The 26,049-nt window shown below is 40.7% G+C and overlaps 1 protein-coding gene across 10 annotated transcripts in view; it reads right to left on the bottom strand.

Moving 5' to 3' along the window:
* rbm25b (RNA binding motif protein 25b) overlaps positions 1–24,798 on the bottom strand; it is a 78,085-nt gene extending 53,287 nt beyond the window's left edge. For 6 of the 10 annotated variants that reach the window (XM_059952623.1, XM_059952656.1, XM_059952648.1 and 3 more), the window contains exons 1-2: positions 24,605–24,729; positions 9,812–9,859 (exon numbers count right to left, since the gene is read on the bottom strand). The gene's annotated coding sequence lies outside the window, so the exon portion shown is untranslated. Of the gene's footprint in view, positions 1–9,811; positions 9,860–24,604 lie in introns of all 10 variants that reach the window. The other 4 variants (XR_009508320.1, XM_059952639.1, XM_059952632.1 and 1 more) reach the window with 4 other exon arrangements.
* Positions 24,799–26,049: the final 1,251 nt, after the last annotated feature.

The following is a 26,049-nucleotide window of genomic DNA, read 5'->3' as shown; positions in this document are numbered from 1 at the left end:
ATATCGAATGGGAGTATCCACTTTGTGACAGGATGTCCATTTTTTTGAGATCAAAGTCAGGGCTTTGGTAAGATGGTGAGTAGTGATTCAGTAAGTTTTTTAAATATTGCTTCTCTTAGGAGGGATTAGTGATATGGGAGATTAGGGATATTTCCATTGTTCATGTTGACTAGGCCTGCAGAGAGCAACGTGAGTTGCAACTGGACTAGTATGGAACATCCATAACCAGTCAGTTCAGTGAGCTAGTTATACCAAAAGAAACAAAGAAGATGGGTGACCACCAGGAAGAACAGCAAGGAAAGAGCCTGAGGTCATTTCCCATGTCAACTAGGATTGCTGGGGGTGGGGAGGAGAACCAAACTGAAGACAGTTGGCTCACAAATAGAGAAAGCTTAGAGACAGTGCGAGAGAGAGGATAGGCAGGTGATAGAGAAGGGACACACTCAGACTGATGGTTTGAGACCAGTGAGTCTTACTTCAGTTGTTGGTAAGTTGATGGAGAAGATCCTGAGAGGCAGGATTTATAAACATTTAGAGAGGCGTAATATGATTAGGAATAGTCAGCATGGCTTTGTGAACCTGATTGAAATTTTTTGAGGATGTGACTAAACACAACTGATGAAGGTAGAGCAGCAGATGTTGTGTATATGGATTTCAGCAAGGCTTATTGAGAAAGTAAGGAGACATGGGATCCAAGAGGCACTGCTTTGTGGATCCAGAACTGGCTTGCCCACAGAAGGTAAAAAGTGGTTGTAGACGGGTCATATTCTGCACAGAGTTCGGTGACCAGTGGGATGCCTCAAGGATCTGTTCTGGGACCCCTACTCTTCATGACTTTTATAAATGATCTGGATGAGGAAGTGGAGGGATGGGTTAGTACATTTGCTGATGACACAAAGATTGGGGGTGTTGTGGACAATATGGAGGGCTGTCAGAGGTTACAGTGGGTCATTGATAGGATGCAAAACTGGGCTGAGAAGTGGCAGATGGAGTTCAAGCCAGATAAGTGTGAGGTGGTTCATTTTGGTAGGTCAAATATAATGGCAGAATATAGTATTAATGGTAAGACTCTGCAACGTGGAGGATCAGAGGGATCTTGGGGTCCGTCCATAGGACACTTAAAGCTGCTGCACAGGTTGAATCTGTGGTTAAGGCGGCAATCCCATGACTGGCCTTTATCAATCGTGGGATTGAGTTTAGGAGCTGAGAGGTAATGTTGCAGCTATATAGGACCCTGGTCAGACCCCATTTGGAGTACTGTGCTCAGTTCTGGTCGCCTCACTACAGGAAGGATGTGGAAACCACAGAAAGGGAGCAGAGGAGGTTTACAAGGATGCTGGCTGGACTGGGGATGTCTTATGAAAATGGGTTGAGTGAAATTGGTCTTTTTTGCTTGATGAAAGGTGACTTGACAGAAGTGTATAAGATGATGAGAGGCATTGATCGTGTGGATAGTCAAGAGGATTTTTCCCAGGGTTGAAATGGCTAGCACAGTTGCTTGGAAGTAGGTAGAGAGGAGATGTCAGGGTTAAGTTATCGGGTTTTTTAAAAAAAAAACAGAGTGGTGAGTGCATGGAATGGGCTGCCAGTGACAGTGGTGGAGGTGCATACAATAGGGTCTTTTAAAAGACTCCTGGGCAGGTACATGGAGCTCAGAAAAATAGAGGGGTATGGGTAACCCTAAGAAATTTCTAAGGTAAGGACATGTTCAGTACAGCTTTGTGGGCTGAAGGGTCTGTATTGTGCTGTGTTTCCTAAGTTTCTACATTAAACAAACATACTATTTTGGATACTGTTGGAGAGGACGGCCTCTCAGAAGAAAGCAGCAGCCAAGCTTGTGGCACCATGAGTAATAGTTGTGGGGATTTACTAGTGAAGGGAAATGGGATAGGCATTTCTGTGCCTGAAAGCAATACTCCAGGCTTGTTTGTTGCCTTCCTGGTACCAGGATCAAGACTGTCTCAGAGGCTATGGAACATATTGAAAGAGAACAGTTGAATGCTATAGTAAACAATGGTACATACCAGACAGGTAGAAAAAGGTCTGCAGCATGAATTTTGGAAGTTATTCAGAAAAGCAGTAGCTCCAGGGTCAAAATTTTTACTCTGTGCCAGCAAAGTAAAAGATAGGACTGATGAATGTATGGCTGAAGAGCTAGTGCAAAAGCAGGAGCTTTAGAATCACTGCTAGGCCAAGTGGGGCCTGCACGAGGAGGATGGAGTACACCCAAAATGAAACTGAAAGGACACCAACATTGTAGGTGGGAGGTTTGCACACACTACTTAGGAGGGCTTAAACTCATCTGGCAGGGGAATGGTAAGAGTGCAGCACATGGGGAGTTTGACTCAAATGCAGAGGATTAATCAAGTCCAGCAAATTCAGTGAGCAGAGCAATCAAAAATAGGTTAGGAATGCGGGGATGGGCGGCTAACAAGCTAAATCTACAGCTAAGAAATATAAACTTAGAGCATGGAGTAAATGGAATTATAATACAATTACAACATGGGAATAAGGTTGAATGAAGGGAAGCTTAACATTCCAGGATGTAAAAGTTTCAGATGTGACAGAGTGGCATACAAAAGTTGAATCACAATTCTGATTAAAGAGAACATCACAGAGTTATGTGGAGAATATGTCCAGGAGGGATCATCCAGCTAGGATGTTTGTGTAGAACTTATTAACTTTCCTCTTAACAGTTAGCTGGAGGAAGTATAAGCGGGGGAACAGATTTGGAACTGTGGAAGTTTTTCTGTAAGTTTCAGGGTAATCACAGAAAGGAATGAGCTCGGTCTTCAAATTATGATCATAACTCGGAGGAAGGCTGATTTCAACAGCACAAGAGAACACCTGGTGAAAATAAATTAGGACTAGATGCTTGCAAGTAAAATGACATCTGACAAGTGGTATAAGACTTCAGTGCCAGCACATTCTGGCAAGCATGTCTGGAGAACACTGGAATGATAAAGGATATTAAAGATTTGATCAAAATAAAACATATGACAAGTACAGGTAACTACAAACAAGCACATCACTTTGGGGAACACAGAGGGTTCAAGAGAGAACTTGAGAATTTAGGAGGGCAAACATGGGCCATGAAACATCCTTGGCAAGTAAAATTAAGGAGAATCCCAATGTACATTATGTTATCAAGATTAAGAGGGAAGCTAGGACAGAGCAGATTCCCTTACTGACTGAAGGGCAATCTATGTGTGGAGTCAGGTGATCTGGGCATGGTCCCTATAAAGTTGAAATGGCACCGGGTACAGCAGCCATGTTGTGTGCATTTTCAGCTTATTTCTACTTTTTTGTACTTCTCAAACAAGAAGCAGAAAGTCACATCAGATATGATCAATTGACTACACATACACGTACACAAAACAATCATGTATACAATCTTAATGTCTGGGCAATATCCCCCCTTCATTGTGTGTACATTGCAACAGAGACAAAGATTTTTACTCTCTTAGGTATACGGAAAAAAATTACCTTAATTAAAAAAATCAATACTTTTCATCTGCATTCAAAGGGAATAACATGGAAAATAGAAAGAATAGGCTGGTAGCCTAGAACATTTCAATGTTAAGGAGCAATCTGACCATCAGTATCAGCCAACAATCATACTATTGCTAACTCCTATTTTTATCTTTTTCTTCCCTGTTCCCTTTGCCTTTTTCTTGCATTGGTAGATGTAATTTCTTATTCCAAATTGTCCAGATACAGAATACTATTGACTGATTACTCCACAGTTAGTTTTTAAAGCTTCCACTGTTTTGAATTTCCAACATTTATCCTGAAGTTTTGTCCTTCAGATGAAATGTTAAAGAAATCTCTTCCCTGGTGGACAACAATGATCCACAGCAAAATTGCAGGGTCGATACTATTATTATTTACACACAAGTACAAGACATTTCACAGATGCAAGAAATCTTGAGCAACAGGAAGTTGGTGGAGCTACTCAGAAAGTTGGGCACATTCTTTTGAGGATAAACAGTCAAAACTTGTGGGCCTTTATGAAAACATTTTATCAGAACTTTCATTGACCTTTTCATCAAGCATTTTGCTCGTCTTCAGCAAAACGCAGGATCTTCCAATGGCTCCGCATTTCAATTAAACCACATTTAACTCTGACATATCTGTCCACAACCTCCTCTACTGACAAGATGAAACCAAACAGGTTGCAGCAGCAACAACTCATTCTACCTGGGTAATCTCCAACCTGATAGCATGAGTCTTCATTTCTTCAGCTTCTACAAATTTCCCCCTCACCCTCCTTTTTTTCCATACCCCATTCAGAATACCCTCTCACCCCTTCTCCTTACCTGCCCATCACCTCCCTATGGTTCCCCTCTTCCTTCCCTTTCTTACATGGTCCACTGCCCTCTCCTATTAGATTCCTCACCAGTCCCTTACTGCTTCCACCTATCCCCTCCCAACTTCATATCCTCTCCCGTCAATCCACCTTCGCCCTCACCTGGTCTCATCTATCACCTGCCACCTGTACTCCTTCCCCTCTCCCCACCCTCGTATTCTGCCCTCTCCCTTTCCAATCCTGATGAAGAGTCTTCGACCGAAACATCAACTGTTTACAGGGAGTCCCGAGGTTATGAAAGTCTGACTTATGGACAACTTGTACTTACAAACAGACTGCCATAAAGCCTATTACATTAAAATTTGAGCAAACGCACGTACTACATTGTGATGCTCATGAAAACATTGCGCGGCTTCAGCGGTTCGTCAGCTTGAGGAAGTAGAATGCCGTCCGCCATTTTAAATCGTATCACGTTGCTGTTAATACTGTGTTGAGTGTGTAACTTTGTATTTGGCTTAAATTTTTCTCTTATTTACCCTTGTAACTATGCCTCCAAAGCATAAATCTGATGCAAGTGCTGGTGATGGATCAAAGAAAAGGAAAATGATCACGATCAAAAATAAGGTAGAAATAATAAAGCGATTGGTAAGAGGTGAAATGCCATTGGTCATTGGAAAGGCGTTAGGCTTCAGTCAGTCAACAATAGGAACAATTTTAAAGGATAAAGTTAGAATAATGGAGCACGTGAAAGGCCCTGGCCCAATGAAAGCTACAATTATTACTAAGCAACGTAGTGGTTTAATTATTGAAATGGAAAGGCTATTGATAATTTGGTTAGACAATTAAAATCAGCGTAATAACCCTATTAGCCTTACTTTACTGCAAGGCTCAAAATCTTTTTAAACTGCCATTGATACCTACTTCAAGAAATTGACTCCAGTAGTAAACCCCTCCTCTCCTGCAGCAGAATCAAACCCTGATTCTCCAGTACCAGGTCCATCATAATGTTACCTCATGGTTCCGGTATGCAAGACATCGATGGAACCATATGTAGTTCCTATTATTATTATGTTTAAGATGTTTTAGTATATTTGGAAGTGTCTCTTAAGCATTTTATATGCATAGAAAGGTAAAATATATACTAAGACAAACGTTTGACTGACGTTAAATAAGACCAGATGTACCTGTTCCGACTTACATACAAATCCAACTTAACGACAGACACAGGAACGGATCTCGTTCGTAACCCGGGGACTGGCACTGGAGAAGTTTTTTCCCTACTGCGGTCACTTTGCTGAACAGTTAACTGCCAGTTAACTGTCGGCTAACTATTACTTGGATTGCACTACCTGTATGTATAATCTATATTTTCATTTATATTTATCATTATTATTGTTATGAGCAGAGAGACAACATCTGCCGGAAGTAAATTCCTTGTATGTGCACAGGTACTTGGCGATTAAAGTCTGATTCTGATTCTGTCTGTATTCCCCTCCATTAATGCTGCCTGACCTGCTGCATTCCTCCAGCATTGTCTGTGTGCTCTGTTCAGACTATTTAAATTTCAATCAGAATCAAGGCATATATTCAATCACTGAATATATTCAATGCTGAAACTGACCAATATTTAAAATTCAAAGGAGTCAAGGGGAAAAGGGAGAGAGTTGTTGTGGATAAAATGAATTAACCAAGTTCTTATGGAATGGACAGCAAGCTCGAGGGGATGATTAGCTTACTTCTGCTCCTGATTCCTAGGCTGAAATTGTGGGAAACAGTTGAGCAGGAAAAAAAAATCCACCCGTGGAGCTGATGGAATTTTGATACACACCAAGTCATCTCTGGACAAGATATCATCTGAAGGAACCAAGGATTGCATACATACAATTTGTTTAATTACCAGCAATTTCTCCTAGATACCTACACTTATATAGATGCCAAAGCTAGACAGAATGATATTCACATGGATTGCCTCTTGCAGACGAGTGGCACAGCTCCACTCACAATGTAGGGTTGGGAGAAAATTGGGAAGCACAAGGAAAAACATTCTCAGCTAAATAACTTGCCACATGAACTGCAGGGAATTAAGCTAAAAGATCAGCCACAATGAGTGTGAGTACCAGAGTATTAACAACAACTGTTAAAAATTATAGTTCTGTTGTATGGAGCTTCAGAGATCCAAAACTACCAAGACCTTCACTCTTGGCCAACTACTGACACTCACCTTTTAACTCAACACCATCAACCGTGAAAAAAGAAACACATACATGGAAGCAATTCACCTCACCACTGAAAATACATTACCATCCATTCAACACTATCGGGTAAAATCCTGAAACTCCTAACATAAAAGCACAAATTAAAGCAAAAATTTATTAATAAACCTTTTCACTGATTTCAAGGGCAACCTGGTACTTACCACCCACTGGTTCACTGTTTACTCCACTTTTGCTCCTAGCTTCCATATCCCTGCACACTACTACCTGCAGACATACACCCTATTAGTTAACACTAAGCAGTATAAAAAGATTTCCTAGATTCAATCCCAGGTCAGTGGTAGATTTTTTTATAGAAAGACAAATTTATAGTACCCAGCAAAATCATTCAATCCATACTGTGTTTCCCAATTCCCAATTCTCATTCTGAGGCAATGGCTAAGTGCTCATCTAGTTAATTTTCTAGGTTTCTCCTTCCACCACTTTTTAAGCAACGAGTTCCAGAGTCCAACCAAAGGACCATCTGCAAAACAGAGCTCAAGAGTTAAACTGGTGCAGGTAACTTCTGTTTGCAACCAAGTCAGAGCAAACTCTGACACATTCAAACTTTAACTTCTAATAAAATAAGAAATCAATGAAACAGAAAAAGTCACTTTTAAGATCATGTTAATGAAACTGAGGATTAGGGATTTTTGCTGCAGATGTGGAATATCACAAGCTATGATGGTAAAATAATGCAAGAAACCAGTGCAGCCTTTAGAACATGGCCATCTGCACAGCACCTACTTTACAAGTCACAATTCTAACCTTTCATTTTCCAATTAAAAGTCACTGATCATAAACATTTATTCTATTTTTCTTGCTCCACAAATCCTGCCTGACTTTTGACTACTTCCAGCATACTATACTTTTGATTTGGCCCTTTTTATTCTCTATCTTGGTCTTTCCAAACTTATTCAGTTTTGAATACTTCAACTGCCTTGCAGTTTTCAGCAAGGAAAAGAATTCTAGATCAAAATGTTTTTAAAAACACACCCCAATTTCACCATGGGCTATTGACAGCTTTACGAGTAATACAGTGGTGCAGTTAGTTGGGCTGCTACTTCATAGCTCAGGGATCTGGGTTTGACCCTGACTGCGGGTACTGAGTGGAGTTTACATATTTTCACAGTGATTACATGGACTTCCTTCAGTGGCTGAGAAGATGACAGCATGCGAGGGGTGATTGATAAGTTCGTGGCCTAAGATAGAAGGAGATGAGTTATACAGTTCTCGTTACATGCACGTGCAGTTCAATTCTTTGAGTGATTATGCAGAAAGTTTGAAGTTAATAACTTCTGCTGTATTTCTGTTTCAGATAATTGAAAATTGCACTGTCTGAGAAAATGGACAACATTGGCCTTCGTGCAGTCATCCACTACCTCGGGCTCAAGGGCTTATCACCAAGGAGGTCCACGAGGACATGGTGGCAACACTAGGGGAGGGTGCCCCTCCTTACAGCATGCCAAAGAAGTGGGCTGCTGAATTCAAACATGGCAGAGAGAGCCTGGAAGACGAACCCGTCCTGGAAGGTCTGTCACCATCACTACACAGACTATTGAAATGATCTTGACAGATCGACGAATAACACAGTGGTACATTGCCACAGAGCTGGGTATCTTCCAGGAACGCATCCATGCAGTTATCCACAACAAACTCCAAATGATTAAGGTGTCAGCTTACTGGGTCCCGAAACTCCTTGGGCCTGATGAGCTGATTCGGCACAACATGTTAAGGGACAATCTAGCCATTCTTGAGACAGATCCTGAGAGATTTCTCCAGCAATTCGTAAACATGGATGAGACTTGGATCCACCACTTCCAACCAGAGTCAAAACAACAATCGAAACACCCAGGATCTCCAGCTCCCAAGAAAGCCAAGTCGGTGATGTCCGCAGACAAGGTGATGGCCTCCATTTTCTGGGATGCAAAGTAAGTGCTGCTGGTGGACTACCTGGAAAAGGGTCACACTATTACAGGGCCTACTACGCTGATCCCCTGAGACAGTTGCAGGAGAAAATCAAGAAGATTCAGCATGGGAAGCTGACAAGAGGAGTGCTTTTCCACCAGGGCAATGCTTCAGCCCACAAGTCCACTGTGGTGATGGCTGCCATCCAGGAATGCGGATCCAAACTCGACAAACACCTGCCCTATTCACCTGATTTGGCACCCTCAGACTACTACCTGTTCCCAAGATGAAGGACACTGGTTGCCATTTTGACACTGATGATGATGTGGACCACTTTCTAGAGGTCCAAGATGCTGGCTTCTACAAAGAAGGGATGCATATGCTTCACGACTGCTGGAGTAAGTGTGTCAATGTAGGAGGGGACTATGTTGAAAAATAAATGTGCCAGGTTTTCTAAAATTGGCTCATTCTATCTTAGGCCACAAACTTATCAATCACCCCTCGTACTTGGTTGCAAACAGCCTTTCTGGGGCAAAATGCTTGCCTTAAGCGTTTTTCTTGTGATCATAAGACCCTGATGGACATTAGTAATACAAAGTACTGTAAGTCTGGTTGATTGGGAAGACCGAGGGCAGAGGAACTTCTGGTCTCAATTGTTGACTGAGGACCAGGCCATGCGGCAGAGGCAGTATGGGAGAGAAGAGAGGCATCCATGCTGAGATGGAGGTTGTCCCTGCAGCCCAGCTCTCCAATGTTCACTTCCCAGAAGACAAGCTGGATGACATTTGGTTGCAAGAGATGAGGAACTGCTGCCAGCTTGTTCACAACATCCCATGCACCATCAGTCTTCAGGCCATGCCACTCATGGACTTGTGCTAATATTATTTTGTGACTGTATGTACTGCACCTTACACCTTGAGCCCAATGCTTTATTTAGCTGTATGCACATCTATAGTTGAATGACAATTAAACTTGAACTTCAGTTGCTCTGGTTGCTTCACACACACCAAGTATGTGCCTTATGCACATCTCACTAACTTGCTGATGCATTCCTCCACCACATTCATTTCAAGTTTCAATTAGGCAGATACGATTTAATTTTAATACAGAACCATACTAATCAACTTAAGTCACTCTATTCCCAATGAGAGATTCTACTGGTTTTCCCAAAACTGACAGGCATAGGGTATTCAAGATTCTCTGTCATTTTCATGTACTATATTAGTAATTTGCACATTCAATTATGAGCTGTAAGAGACCACAATTCTAAGTAAATTCATTAAGTCCCAAGGTTTTAACTTTTGTTAGCTTTACTATATCTTGAATATTAAAAAATACTCACCCACTAAATTACCTTAAATGAAAGTCAAATACTTCAGATGCCGAAAATCTGAAACAAAAACAGAAAATGCTGGGAACACACAAATCAGGCTGCATCTGTGGAAAGAGAAATGGACTTTTTTTTATATATAAAGCAAAAGAGCTCTTGTGGGAACTGGAAGAAAGTAAAAACAAATCCATGGCATAAAGGTAGGGTTACATGATGATTACACTTTTGTTTGTGTAGTATTCTGCAAATTGCAGGGCTGTGCTACAAACCCAGCACATCAGACTATTAATGCAGAGAAGGAAACCAAGCCATAATCACAAACAGATAACAAACAACAGAAATGACAATAGTGACACAGAGAAAGCAAACTAACCAAAGCTAGACGATTGCACCTCGAAGGCTGTGGAAGACAAAGTGCTAATCTACAAGCCTTCACTGGGCATTATATGGTTAAGTCAGAATAGATGGAATAGAAAACTAACATGGTTAATTTAACAAGGTAAAATTAACAAGGTTAAGGTCTCCCTTGCAGACAAGTTGAGAAAATCACTTTACGATTTTACCAAATGTAATACACCAGCTTGGAAGTGCAAGTGATTAGCTGAGTCATATGGAAAGGCTGCATGAGTCACTGGATGGTGGGTAAGGTAGGGGCAAAAGGACAAGTGTGACATGTGAGTACCATAAGACAGTGAGTACTCAGTGGTGACTGATAAGAGAAATCCATATGAAACAAAGAGATAGAGATCCTTTAAAACCAACATCATATAGGCCTATCTTTTTTTAGCAATACTATTAAGATCGCTGTCGAAAAAGATTGTAAGTTTATGTGTTCTTTCCGCTTGATATATTAACTCCATAAAGGGAGGGATTAATAAATCTTTAAATTTTTTATAAAATTCAGGCAGAAAACCATCTTCTCCTGTAGATTTATTACTCTGGAGCGATCCTGAAGCTTCTTCAACCTCTTTTAATGTAAAGGGCATATCTAACCCTTTCTGTTCTTCCGAATTCAATTTTGGAAGTTATTTGTGATAAAAAAAAATTCTATCTCAGCAACCTCATTTTGTGATTCTGATTGATATAATTCAGAGTAAAATTTTTTTTAAGTTTCATTAATTTCTAAAGGTTTATAAGTAATTTTATTTGCACTTGTTCTAATTGCATTTATTGTTTTGGAAGTCTGCTCTGTTTTCAACTGCCAAGCAAGAATCTTGTGTGATCTTTCACACAGATAAAATAATAGCAAAAATTTTATGTAATAGATTATCTAAATATTTACCAAAATTAATACATATGGATCAAACAGGCTTTATCAAATATAGACAATCGGTGGATAATGTAACTCAGTTACTTAGCATAATTCATCTGGCACAAAAGGAGGAAATGGGTGTGGCAGTTGCTTTGGATGCAGAAAAAGCATTTGCTAGATTGGAATGGGACTTTTTATTTAAGGTATTGGAAAAATATGGGTTAGGAAAATCTTTTATAAAATGGATTAAAACCTTAAATACTAGTCCCAAAGCTAAAGTAGTGACAAATGGTCAAATTTCAACATCATTCCAGTTAACAAAGCCAACTAGACAAGGCTGTCCATTATCATCTGCCCTATTTGTACTGGCGATAGAACCATTAGCTGAATTAATTAGAACAGATCCAGATATTGTGGGCTTCAGAGTTAATCAGGAGGAATATAAAATTAATTTATTTGCTGACTATGTTCTGACTTATGTAACAAATCCATTGCATTCGTTGCATAAATTATCTTTTAGATTGGAAGAATATGGGAAAATATCAGGGTATAAAGTAAACTGGGATAAAAGTGAAATTTTACTAAATTTTAGTATAATCTAAAGGAGATTATAGTCAATGTCAATTAGTAACTCAATTTAGATGGCTGACAAATGGTATAAAATATTTAGGTGTAAGAGTCGATAATGATATAAAGAATTAATATAAATTAAATTATTTGCCATTATTGAAAAAAATACAAGATGATCTTGATAAATAGATGATGCTACCAATAACAATAGTAGGTAGAGTTAATGCTGTAAAAATGAATATATTTCCTAGATTACAATATTTATTCCAAATATTACCAATACAACAGCCCCAGAAGATTTTTCAAGAGTTGAATAAATGTGTGAGGAAGTTTCTTTGGAAAGGTAAGATGTCAAGAATATCATTGGAAAAATTGACATGTAAATTTGACCTAGGAGGGTTACAACTCACAAATTTTATGAATTATTATAAAGTAAATCAACTTAGATTTATTGCATCGTTTTTTGATGAAGAAAAACCGGCATGGATTAGAATAGAATTAGATAAGATAGGAGAAAATATACCAGAAGATTTTATATATAAATGGAAATCCAAATGGATATGGGAAAAGAAAGAATCTCTTATATTAAAACATTTGATCGATTTATGGAATAAGGTACATGTGGGTGATGAGATAAAGAAATCTTTATTAGCAAAGAGAACCCTAATTCAAAATACTTATTCCTTTTACAATGGATAATCAACTTTTATATAACTGGTTTCAAAAAGGGATCAGATATATAGGTGACTGTTTTGAAGGAAGTATATTGATGTAGTTTGATCACTCAAAGAATAAAAATAACACTCTTTTCTGTTATTTTCAATTAAAGGCCTATTTAAGAGATAAACTGGGTCAAACAATGTTAATGCCAAAACCTAATGAAATAGAAACTTTTCGTCTTGTATGTATAATTTGATTCAAAAACAGACAACTAAACCAGGAATTCATAAGTCAAGACAAAAATGGGAAGCTGATTTGAATATTAAAATTGATGAAAAAATTGGTCAAGACTATGTCTTGATTGTATGACAAATACAATAAATGTCTGATTTAGATTAGTACAATACAATTTTTTACATCAATTATATATTACACCACAAAAAATAAATAGATTAAACCCAAATTTATCTGACCAATGTTTCCGATGTAATCAAGAAATTGGTACTTTTTTACGCTCTACTTGGTCTTGTTTTAAAATTCAAGCTTTTTGGATAAATCTAAGACTTTTACTGGAACGAATTATTGGAATACAACTTCCACATAGCCCAATATTATTTTTATTAGGCGATATTGAAGGGATAATACCGAAACCTAAATTGAAGGGATAATACCGAAACCTAAATCAGAAAACATTAATAAAAATTGCATTGGCAGTAGCCAAAAAAGCTATTGCAGTTACTTGGAAATCAGATTCATATTTAACTATGGACCATTGGAATAATGAAATATATAGCTGCATTCCACTTGAAAAAATTACTTATAATTTAAGAAATGAATATGATGTTTTTGAAAATTTGGCACCCCTATCTACAAGATAGGATTAAATATATAGGTCCTTTGAAGATAGAATTATTAGTTATTTGGGGGGAAAAATAAAGATATATACTAAATTTATTTTGAACTCCATGGAGCATGTGGGGAACCTCCGATAACCAGGCAATCCTTCTTTCTTTCTTTTTTTCTATTCATTTTATGTAATTCTCTTAAAAATTTAATAAAAAAATATAAAAGAGAAATCCTGCTCACAGAGAACTCAAAAACTTACTTCATTCATGCCCAATTACCATGCTGATCCCACCCTTACATGGTCCATTTTGATTCCTTCCAGAATCCCTGTCTTCATCTCAGGGAACAAACATCTACTACTGATCTATCGGCTCACCATACTTCAACCATTCTATTCTCCCAGTTCTTCTGTCTTCAGTGTATCTGCTGGAGTTATTTTGCACAGGCGCCTCTTCTTAAATTATCATTTTGCCTCTACCACAGAGTGCAGAGCCCCTGACCACAATCTATTTCCTACACTTCTGCTCCTAATTCCTTTTTGTCCTGGGCAGAATAAGAAAATCTCCTATCACCAGCCTTCATATTCAACTAATCATCTTTTGACACTTAATTGGGTTTGAACAAACAGCAGTCTCTACCAGCTGACATACTCCACCCCCAGCATTGAAGGACCCCCCCCCCCCCCCCCCGCGACTCCCTGGTCAAAATAGGAGAAAATCACCAGGCACCTAACTCAAGCCTGCCCCAATTCCTCTGTACCAACTTTTTAAAAGGCCTCAACTTCTTTCAAAATATGTATCTAAATAGTTCCAATGATCTACCTTCCACATCTTCTAGGGCAGAGAACCTCTGCTAAAAGAAATTTATTCTTCTGAATTTCAAAGATCACAGATCAGACTCCATCGCAGTCTGATCTGCTAATTTTCTTTGGATTGCTTCCAATGCGAGTCCATCTTTTTTTTCTAAATATATGGGACCAAATCTGTGCTCAGTATCCCAGGTGTGTTCCTTGCTTATACAACAAAACCTCCATATTTGTAAGCTCCAACCCGCATGCAACACAGGCAGTCCCCGGGTTACAAACGAGTTCCATTCCTGAGTCCATCTTTAAGTCAGATTTGTATGCAAGTTGGAACAGGTACATCCGGTATTATTTAGCGGCAGATAGTCCAACATTTGTCTTAGTATATATTTTACCTTTCTATGCATATAAAACACTTAAGAAACATTATGTATTTCAATAATTAAATCAGTGTGTTGCTTAGTAATAACTGTAGCTTTCATCAGGGCAGGGCCTTTCACATGCTCCATTATTCTCACTTTATCCTCTAAAATTGTTCCAATCGTTGACCGACTGTAGCTTAACGTTTTTCCAATGACCAATGGTGTTTTACCTCTTTCTGAATACTTTATTATTTCCACTTTATTTTCAACTGTGATCGTTTACTGTCAATGGAACAGAAACACTGTGGATTCAGCAGCACGGGTCCTGTGCTGTCCCGGGTCCTAAAGTCCACCCGCACTGAGACAGAATAAATGGGACAAGTGCTGACTGGAAAGGTGGGGGTCAGGGTGAATCTTGCTAAGAAAAATACAAAGTTACACATTCCACACACTGTTAACGACAACGACTTAAAATGGCAGACCGCGTCGTAATCCGACTTATAATGGCAGATGGCACTCTCTTTCCTCCGTTCGTAAGTTGGACGGACATTCGTAACTCAGGGACTGCCTGTATAGCCAATAATGCCTTTGTCTTACCTGCTTGCTGGACTGTGAACTCTACTAGAATACCCAGATCCCTTTATTTCACTCACTTGCAGTCTTTCTCCATTTAATAATAATCTGTATTTCAAAAATTGTTATCCAACAGCAAGATCTCACTTCCCCAAATTGAACTGCATATGCCAAGCTTTTCCTCCATCACTTAATTCATGATATGTTCACAATATGCCCTATTTTGCATCATTAGCAAGCTTGGATATCTTACATTTCCCCTTTCATCAGAATATTTATATAAACTGAATATTTCTAAATCCTAATGCCTGGGAAATGAGTTACATCTTCACTTCTGCCTCCATCTTATAGCACACACACTCATGTAACCATAGTGATGGAAACCCTGGCTTTCCTACTATCCAAGCATCCAAACAGTCTTTCCAGTTGAAGCAGCAAATCACTTACTCCAGTTTTGTGTACAGCATGTTGTGTTCTCAATGATATCTACAGAGAAGCCTGACACAGGCTCAATGGTTGCTTTGAAGAGCAGCTTTATTTAGTCCACAGGAGGTTCTTGCTATCTACCATTTAAATTCTGTGCCCCACTCCCATCAGTCTGTACCCTCCGACATGACTATGGCAAGACCCAATTTCAGCACATAGAACAACACTATTTTCAGGGGACATCATTACCTTCCAGGCTTGGTGTCAAATTCTCCAACTTTAGGTAATAGCTTTCTGTGACCAAAACAAAATTGACTTTCTGTTCACTGTTATCCATCTGTGAAACTAGGCACTTACTATAGCCCTGTTATTAGCCAAATCAACATAAATCACAATCCTACTGCTCCCATTAACCCATTTGACCCAGCCATATTTCAGATATTCCCTTTCTTTTGCCCAATTTTTCTCACATCTCCTCAAGCCCCATTTTTTCCTTAACTTAAGCCATTCTCTCTTTTCCAGTGATTGACAAGGAGGAGCTTTGATTTGAAATGCTATTTAACTTTCTACAGATTTGACCTGAGTGGTTGAATCTTCCCAGCATTTTCAGTTTTCATACTAAATTGGCTTGTCAGCTATTAACACAATTCAATAGGTTTTCATTTCCTTTAACAATCTATTTGAGGATTTTTCATTCCAAACTTAATTTGCTTCTCTAACCATCTTGCTAAATTTCATAACCATTTGCTGGAATGTATATATTTGGCATTCCCTTCATGGATAGGCTGATTACAAAACCAATGGTTCATCTTGCTGTGTAGCAATACATCCTGAAATGTACTAAACGTTGCTTTGCAAGTGCCATTCAGTGGGCTTGGCTCTCACGTCTCAACATTTTGACACAAACAGCAAGTATTTCACATATGAATACTTTTTAATATAATTTACATTTCAATGTACATTCTGTGTAAATGTTAAGGAAGGACAGAATTAAGATTTTCTTTGACAATTATCATACTCCAAACAAGGGAACAGCTTTCTTTGGGGACATGAGAAAATTTGCAGATGCTGCTGGAAACCCAGCATTTTGTGAGTGTAGCTTTCTTCATGGGATCTACAGGGCCGTAAACATTGATTTCCATGCACCAATTTTTTCCACTCCTAATGTGGTCTAGGCTCTGACAGCTATAGGTAAGAACACACTCAGAAGAGTTCAGTCTGCCAGTTACTGTCTATTATACAGTGAGCAACACTGTATCTTTGCAATCTACTACTCCAAAAATACAATGTAAGAGATGCCAGTGCCTTGATTATGGGCATGTACAAGAGGCCTTGTACTTGTGTGAATATACTTTACGATAAAATTTCAAGCGTTTTATCAGGATAAGGACTTCATTTAGCTTCCTCTTCCTAGTTAAGCAACTCTCTTCAAGGGATTATGTTCTTTCCAGCCCTGGCACTGAATCCAGAGGATTAATTTCTCTCCCTCTGGGATACAAGCTAGGGCCTTTCTTCAAGGTCAAAGCAGAAGTGTCTTCCTCAGTCTCATCTACTGCTGCCAGGACTGGAGCTTACATCAATTACCATGTGGTGCTGGCTCTGCGTGAGATATGCACTTATCCTACAGCAAAAGTTGTTGGGACACCAGTCTTAATGGGAAAAACTCAACTGAAGGTGATACATTGCTCTTCCAGAAGGTGATGCAGCCATTGCCTTGCACTGAGTACATCATTTTCTGCCATTTAGATGCCACAATAGCAGTGAGAATGTGCCTGCGTTCCCAAATTGTGACTGAGTGCAAAACAGTACAGCAGAGTAACACATTTTCCAGCCCACATCAGCATCAACCTTTATGTCAAATTAAGCTAATCACATCTGCCTACACATGGTCTGTATCCTTCTACTTATAAATATGTCCAAACACCTCTTAAACATTGTTATTGTGTCTGATTCTACCATCTCACCAACAGCACACTGCAGGCACCTACCACTGTTATTAAAAAATAAGGCTTGCCACCAAATCTCCTTTAAATATTTCTCCTTTCACCTTGAAGATATTCCTTCTAGTATGACATTTCCACCCTGGGAGAAGAATCATCTACAGTATCGAAAACTCTTATTATTTTGTCCAGAATCTCTTTATAATTAATTCACTCCATTTCAGGCAACATCCCAGTGAACCTTTCGGTCTGTGAACCTGAACTACACCTAATATTTGAAACATGACCTAACCAAAGTATTATACAACTCTGGCAGTTGTATGAAACATTCTACAAATTATAGCAAGCCTATGTGAAATACTACAACATGAGTAGCTATAAAAACGATGTTTCTAACTGAAGGGGAAATAGGCTTACCAACAATTGTCAGGAACACTGAGACTGCCAATCATCTCATCTGACACTTGTCTTGAATACATACCATTAGCCAATTCTTCATCCAAACTTCCAACTGATCTATATCCTGCTGTTTTCATTCTCAACTGTCAATAACTCCAATTCTCATATCAGCTGCAAATTTCCATTCAAGTGTGTGCATGGGCATGGGATCCCAGCACGAATCCATGCAAATCACCACTGATCATAGATCTCCAGTCAGAAAAGCATCCTTCCACCTCTACCTAGTCATCAAAATTCAAGTCAATTTTCGAACTAATTTCCTAACTTGTGACTTAATTTTTTGAACAAAAGTCTTGGGAATAAGTGGCAGAAGAAACTTAAGTATTATTGTTGAGGGTGTCCATGTATATCCTGGTCTTCAGTGTAAATTATCTGGGTCTAACTTGACTGGAAACCATACTATATTACACTGTCATTGCACAAATATGGGTGGACTTGCCCGATACATTTGCCATCATGTATGCACTTCCAGATAACCATAAGCTCATGCTCACATCCTTGCCGTCTCTACCTTGTCCTTCCATTTGAATCTTCTTCACTTAGCTTTCTCAGATCTCCTGTTCAATATCTCTCCCTACCCAAGTTTCTCCCAGTTTCCAATTAACCCTTACTCTCCTTGCCCTTTTTCTTGTATCCTGTCATTTGGTGCAAACTATGTAAGGCAACATCTCTTTATACCGTTGCACACTCTGAGATCATCTTTATTGACCACAATGGTTGGAAAACAGCCAAGTTACAGCCTGCAGATTCAACAGTACCCAAGTCCAGCTGAGCAACTTCTTTCCAGTTCCAGTTCTGCGCAGTCTGAAAAAGAGCAGAAATCCCTTCAGGTTTCCCCCATGTCTGGGCAAATAAGGCCTGTAGCTTTCAAAGAACTCAACCACGGGCCTGTCAACTTGATTCCATTCCACAGCAAACCACCCAAATTATTCCATGCTGTCAACCTTGACCAAGAATGTTGAAGAGACCTTGTGACAACTGAAAAACAAAAAGGCCTGGCAGGGTGGCAGGTGTTATCTCTAAAGTTCTAACATTTAGCAGAAATGAACTTGAATATCAACCCACAAACTCATCTCCTATGTCTTTGATGAGGAAGACATGGCTCCTGTCCTCAAAGTCCCAACTGTAATCATCTTCAAGAATGGTAACAAATGAGTGTGCCAACTAGGAAGAAACTGTGCTGCTTTCTGTACAGGGGGAGACTGTTGCCAGGAATGCCATCCCAGTAAAATACAGCTTCACGAATGGATCCTGGCCATCTGGAACACTGGTACATACAATATACACTCTGCAGCCACATTCACAATAACCAGGAGACTAGTGTATGCCCTTCCAAAATCACAAATACTATCAAACTAAATATCAAAGTCAAAGTCAAGTTTAATTTCATATACACAAGTACACATATGCACAGGTGCAATGAAAAGCTTTCTTGCAATAGCATCACAGACACACTACATTGTATAAGCAGCATTCACAAGAAAAATAAATTATACACAATTTTTACACCAATTAGAACAAAAAAAATTTATTTTAGTGAAAAGTGGTTAAAGCGCTGCTTAAATGCTGTTTAAACTTTTAGTGCAGAAATGGTGCCGATAAGTGGTGACTGCGTGCAGCTCCGATGGGAATCATTAAAATCCATTTAGGACTACAACAGTTAAATCCACTGTCACAGCCATGGGTACTTCAGTAAGTAACTTTGTTTTAAGATGCTAAAAATATCTATCAATACTCAAAATCAGTGGATCTCAGACTGCATTCTTGGGTCGCGAGTGTAGCTCCTCTTGACAAAAATGGAAGCGGGGAAGTTGTGCTGGTCTTCAGGTACAGTTGAAATGCAGAAGCCTTAAACCCGCACTCCTGACTCCAGATGGACATCAGGAACTGCTATGTACACTGCTTCACAGAAACATGGCTGACCGCCACCATTTTAGATGCAGCACTGCAGCCCGAAGGCTTCACAGTTGTCTGCAGACTCTAAAGTCGAGTCTTCTACAGGTAGAGGTGGTGGAATGTTGAAAGGCCTCAATAGTTTGGATGTGGAGATGATGTTTGGGAGCGTCTAGGACAGGGGTCGGCAACGTTTACCACTGAAAGAGCCAATATGGACCCATTTCCCACAGAAAAGAAAACACTGGGAGGCACAAAACCCATTTGACATTTAAAATGAAATAACACTGCATACAACGGTTTTTTTTTGCCTTTATGCTATGTATAAACAAACTATAATGAGTTGCATTTATGAAATTGATGAACTCCTGCAGAGAAAATGAAATTACATTTCTGCATGCAACAAAAACATTTTGAACTCCGAAAAAAAGACGTTGGGTTGAAGGTTACTCCATAGTTCGCCTACCTTGGAGTGAAGAATTAAAAGAAAGCGCGCACTGGCGGGTGTCAGGCATTGGCAGTGGTGATGTATATTAATAGTGATAAAAAACACGTTGTAGCGGTGTAGCGCTACACGCAGCGCTAAAATAAAGACACTGCAGTCAAAGGTAACTTTATTCGAACTAAACAGCCTTGATTTAAAGCCTCCCTCAACCCGTCCCCGTGGGTGCGGATGCTCCAAAAGATACGTACTCACAAACCCCCGTAGGCTATCTCCCTTAGCCGGAACGGTGGTAAATTGTGAGCTGGTTCGGATGTGCCAGGAAATGGGGTCTCCACAACGTTTTTAGATTGTACAAGATCACCATAATCTTCAAATTTCGAATTACATTTCAAAAACTAACAAACCACGGGGAGCCGCAGCACAGAGATGAAAGAGGCGCATGCGGCTCCGGAGCCGCGGGTTGCCGACCCCTGGTCTAGGACCAGAGGACACAGCCTCAGAATAGAGGGGCGTCCTTTCACAACAGAGATGAGGAGATATTTCAAGTGGTGAATTGGTTGCCAAAGGCAGCTATGGAGGCCAAGTCTTTATGAATATTTAAGGAAGAAGTTGGATCAGCTATGATGAAATGACAGAGCAGACTCAAAAGGCCAAATAGCCTAATTCTGCTCCTATATCTTATGGACTATGCTTTATGATTAACCCATCGAGGTATACAGACGTGGTGGTTCTGTCTCAATCCTGTTCACCCAAAATGAAACGTCTAGCAGTCAAATGTCATCCATTTTATCTGCTGAGAGAGATTACTCTGGAGTGGAGTATATGCCACCTCTACCCAACCTCACACAGGTACTGGAGGAGTTGAGCACTGATGAGCACTAACTAAACTGTGCACCTGGATGCCTTCCTGAACATTGCAGGAAATTTCAACCAGGCCAGCTTGAGAACAACTACCAAAATCATGAATGTTTACTATGCCACCCCACACCCACACTTTGGAAAGTCTGATCATCTGGCTATACTTCTTCTCCTGGCGTACAGGCAGAAACTGAAGTCCACAGCACCAGTGGTGAGGGCCATGGTATGGTCAAAGGAGGCAGAGGAGTGCTTATGGAACTGCATTCAGTCAGTGTTCTGAACAATATTCAATGAATATGATACAGTTGTCACATCAAGACCCGTGTGTATGAGTGTGTGCCTTTGAGAACAACCAAACAGAACCAAAACAACACTGTGGATGAACCAGATCTGGAGTCTGCTGTGGCATTCAAGATCGGTGATCCAGAACTAAACAAGTCAAGGTATGACCTATGGGAGGCTATTTCAAGAGCAAAAAAATAATTCTGATTGAAGTTGGAGATGGAATTGGATGCATGTCAACTCTGGCAGGGTTTGCAGGCCATTACTTCTTACAAGGCAAAACCTAACATCATAAATGCCTGTAATTCTTCAATCCCAGGAGCTCAATAACTTCTATGCACACTTTGAAAGGGAGAATAAAATGACACTTGTGCAGATTCCTGCAACATCTGGTGACCCTGTGATCTGTCTCAGATGCTGATGTCACAACAACTTTCACGAGGGTAAATCCTTGCAAGTTGTCATCTGTGACGGTGTACATGTAAAGGCACTGAAAACGTGACAACCAACATGCCATCTTCAATCTCTCACTGCTGCATTCAAAGGGCCTATCTGCTTCAAAAAGCCCAAGAAGACCAGGGTGAGCTGCCTCAACAATTATCACCCAGTGGCACTCACATCTACTGTAATGAAGGGCCTTAAGAGGTTGGCATGGCCAGAATAAACTTCTGAACTCCTGTCTCAGCAAGGACCTGGATCCACTGCAATTTGCCTATCACCATAACAGGTTTACAGTGGATACAATCCCCATGGTATTGGATCACCAATACCTACATCAGGCTGCTGTTTATTAATCACAGTTCAGATCATACACTCAGTTCTAATCAACAAGCTCCAAAACCTGAGTCTCTGTCTGCAACTGGATCATTGACAAGGAAACTAGCCACATCTCCTCACAGACTATCAACAGTAACGCACATCGAAGATTACTGCTTAGCACGCTGGTTTACTCTCAACACTCACGACTGTGTGGCTAGGCATAGCTCAAAAGCCATTATAAATTTGCTGATGACACAACCATCGTTTACAGAATTTCAGATTGTGATCAGGCAACATACAGGAGCATGACAGATGAGTTGGTTGATTGGTGTTGCAACAATACCTTGCACTCAATGCCAGTAAGACCAAAGAATTGTTTGTGGATTCAGGAAGGGGGAAGCACACACTAGTCCTCATCGAGAGAGCAGAGGTTGAAAGGGTGAGCAGTTTCAAGTTCCTGGGTGTCAACATCTCTGAAGATCTATCCTGGGCCCAATATTTTGATGCAATTACAAAGAAGGCATGACAGCAGCTATATTTCATCAAGAGTTTGAAGAAACCAAAGACAATCACAAATTTCTACAGATATAAGCTGGAGAGCATTCTAACTGGTATGGAGGAGCCACTACACAGGATCAGAAAAGGCTTCAGAAAGTTGTAAACTCCATCATGGGCACTATTCTCCCCAGCATCCAGGACTCTTTCAAAAGATGAGGCCTCAAAAAGGCGACATCCATCATTAAGGACCCCACCACCCGAGACATACCCTCTCTCACTGCTACCACCAAGGTACAGGAGCCTGACGACACATACTCCACATTTTAGGAACAACTTCTTCCCCTCTGCCATCAGATTTCAGAATAGACAATATTTCCAACAAGAAATGAAGACAGAGAGCTAGAAACCATATGCAAAAAGCCACAAATGGTTTGAGGCCCACCACTGAGCATCAAAGATCAATGCACACAATGGAAGAAGATCTTCACATCCAGCTCCACAAAGGAGGAACATCAATTATATGTCTTTCTTTTAATTTCCAAAAACCTTTGACTCAATCAGGTGCAGCTTATCCTTCTCAAATTCAGCTCCCTCAGGACTTCATTCCCACAATACGTTCGATACACTGCAACGCGCAAGCCATGGATTTAATTAATAAGTTCACAAATAAATCTCAAGGCAGACTGGTGTGTAAGAAGGGTGTATAATTAACATCCATCTCACTTTATTGTTTCTATATTGTACTTTACCTCAAAATTTCCAGCTGCAATGGAAAAACTGGAAACTGTTCAATTTCAGCACATCTACCCAAGAAACATTACTCCAGTCTTGGTCACTGAACCGACAGACAGGCCTCACTGCTCACACCAACCATGCACTCTACTTTAGGCTCCCGGCAACAGATTTCCAAATTGACAAGAGTGGAAGTCTTCGCATTGGTCTCATCGGCCATTTCTCAGGACTCAAAAATTGCAGAGGAAACCAGTCCTCTGGCAAGGCTGAGGGTCATAAATTTGATCCACTAGAACTCTGTATTTGTTTACTTCTACTGAAACACATCTTGAAAATCATTCCCCAATGCAGCCTACTTTCCTGTAATATTTTACAGATCAAGCTCTGTTCTTGCAAAATTATTATCTCATTTATCATCTACAATCGTGTTTCCATACTCTCAGTGATACAATGGCATAAATATTCACTCTGACCAAATTATCCAGAAACAACACAATTTCATTTCATGCACAACCACCTCTCCTGTCACTGAATAAAGTTAACTTGTAATGACTGGTCTGTTTTTTCTTGATATATATGAAGTGAAACATCTGATAAAACAATCCACATTTGTTGCAGTAAATTGTTCTCCAGGGCCATAAACTTTTACTCCAGCGTTTCATTCGTGTGTGATACAACGTTTGAAAAGTCTAGACTTGGGTTCAGAAATCAAACTTCGTCACTCACGTCTTCTTATATGTAAATGCTGACTAAATAATGCGGAGAAGGATGGGGATCGAATTGAGCCAGGTTTCACCGCAGAAACGTTACACAAGGTCCAATTCGATTCCATGAATCCTTCAATACTGTGGCAATAATAGCAAACAAAATGGCGAAATGCTTAGCCCCAATTAGAGAAAAAAACTTTTCTGTCGCATTAGAGTGCGGGACTAAAAATATAAAGCACTTTTAATCGACTTCTAACCACAATTAAAATGAATGCTTATATTGTTTTTGTAAGACAAATAAGGGCAGGCACATTGGCAAGAAAAAAAGACTAATATGTAAGTAAGGGCAACGACGGCTCTGAAAACAAGCGATGCGTCTACAGACACCCGCAAACCTGACCAAACCTTGTCTCGATGGAACCAACAAGCAACGCCGCTGTCGATCAGGACGAAACGTTTTATTTGGGGGGGGGGGGACGTTCATTCCCCGGCGGCCGGGAGTCGCCAGGCCTATTCCCCGCCAGCTTAGCGGTGCCTCCTATGCTTTCTCAGGCAGTAGCCACCCTGGAAAAGCTGTTCGTCGGACTTGAGGAGGAGCCTGGGCCTGAGGCCGAGTTCAGGCCCGGGACTGCAAAGCCCATCCCCCACTACACTTCGCACTCGCGGCTCCAAACCAACCTTCAGCCCGACCGGGAACTCGGCTCGTAGCAATACGATCTCTACTCCCGCCGCCAAACTTACCGGCGCGGCCTGACCCGATCTACGAAGAAAGTGTGGCTGCTGCAACGATGCAGTGGCCTGTTCACGGTGTGCAGCGGCGCCACTCCCGGCCTTCGTACTGCCTCGCTCCCGGAACAACAGCGCCAGCCCGCGCACGCAGTCACACGCCTGCGTCACGCCGTCAGCCCGCGCACGTAAGCATCCGCCCTCTTCGCGCCGCCAGACCGCGCACGTAGCCACACGCCAGCGTCGTGCCGTCAGCCCGCGCACGCAGATTGTGTCATGCTAGTACTCCGTGTGCGCAAGTGGCGTCCACGACTTCGCTTTCTTCGCGCCCGTTTCTCTCATGCTTTGATTTATTTTGCTGTTCGCTCTCCGGCGTGAGCGGGGACACAGGGAGATGGGTTTGTTTCATTGCTTGGGCAACGTGTGTGCACCCCTTCAAAATTCCGGACGTTACTGCCATTAGTACTGAGGTAATCCTCAACCTGACACCCACGGAAATCTTGCACATTCACACCCTCTTCCTAAAAGCTCCATCAACCTCAGCCCTCCCCTACTTCTGTCATCGCCTCTCCACCCTCAGGATTTCCCGCATGAAGTCCACAAACCCCTTTCCTTCAACCCTCTTTATGTTGCTGTGAATTATTATTCCAATTACTTCAGTTCGGCAATCTCACCCAAATTGTCCACATATTGGAAACTTGTAGCTCAGTAACGAGAAATCTGTCAGACAAACGTTGGTTTGACCCAAGAGAATTGAGTAGAGGAGGCCTGGCTAACACTCCACTCTACCTCTGGCACTCAGCTGCAGTGAGTGTCAAGTCCAGTCACTTTTATTGTCATTTCGACCATAACGGCTGGTACAGTACATAGTAAAAATGAGACAACGTTTTTCAGGACCAAGGTGTACAAAAACTAGACTAAACTACGTAAAAAAAAAACAACACAGAGAAAGCTACACTAGATTACAGACCTACTCAGGACTACATAAAGTGCACAAAAACAGTGCAGGCATTACAATAAATAATAAACAGGACAATAGGGCAAGGTGTCAGTCCAGACTTCGGGTATTGAGGAGTCTGATAGCTTGGGGGAAGAGACTGTTACATAGTCTGGCCGTGAGAGCCCGAATGCTTCAGAGCCTTTTCCCAGACGGCAGGAGGGAGAAGAGATTGTATGAGGGTGCATGGGGTCCTTCATTATGCTTTTTCCTTTGCGGATGCAGCGTGTAGTGTAAATGTCCGTGATGGCGGGAAGAGAGACCCTGATGATCTTCTCAGCTGACCTTGCTATCCACTGCAGGGTCTTGCGATCCCATTAGAATGCCACGGTCTTGTGAACAAACTCATTCGGAATTGCCAATGGTTCTGCTTCAGGGAAGTTTAGTGGAATCTTTGGATGAAGGAAATATAAGAGCAGACAAATTCCCTCACTGTCAATCACCCACATACAAGTTATGACCA

Source organism: Hypanus sabinus, chromosome 2 (genome assembly GCF_030144855.1).
Source record: "Hypanus sabinus isolate sHypSab1 chromosome 2, sHypSab1.hap1, whole genome shotgun sequence".
In the NCBI taxonomy this organism is placed as follows: domain Eukaryota; kingdom Metazoa; phylum Chordata; class Chondrichthyes; order Myliobatiformes; family Dasyatidae; genus Hypanus; species Hypanus sabinus.
The sequence above is the reverse complement of the archived record's forward strand: the minus strand, read 5'-3'. Positions and strand labels throughout refer to the sequence as shown.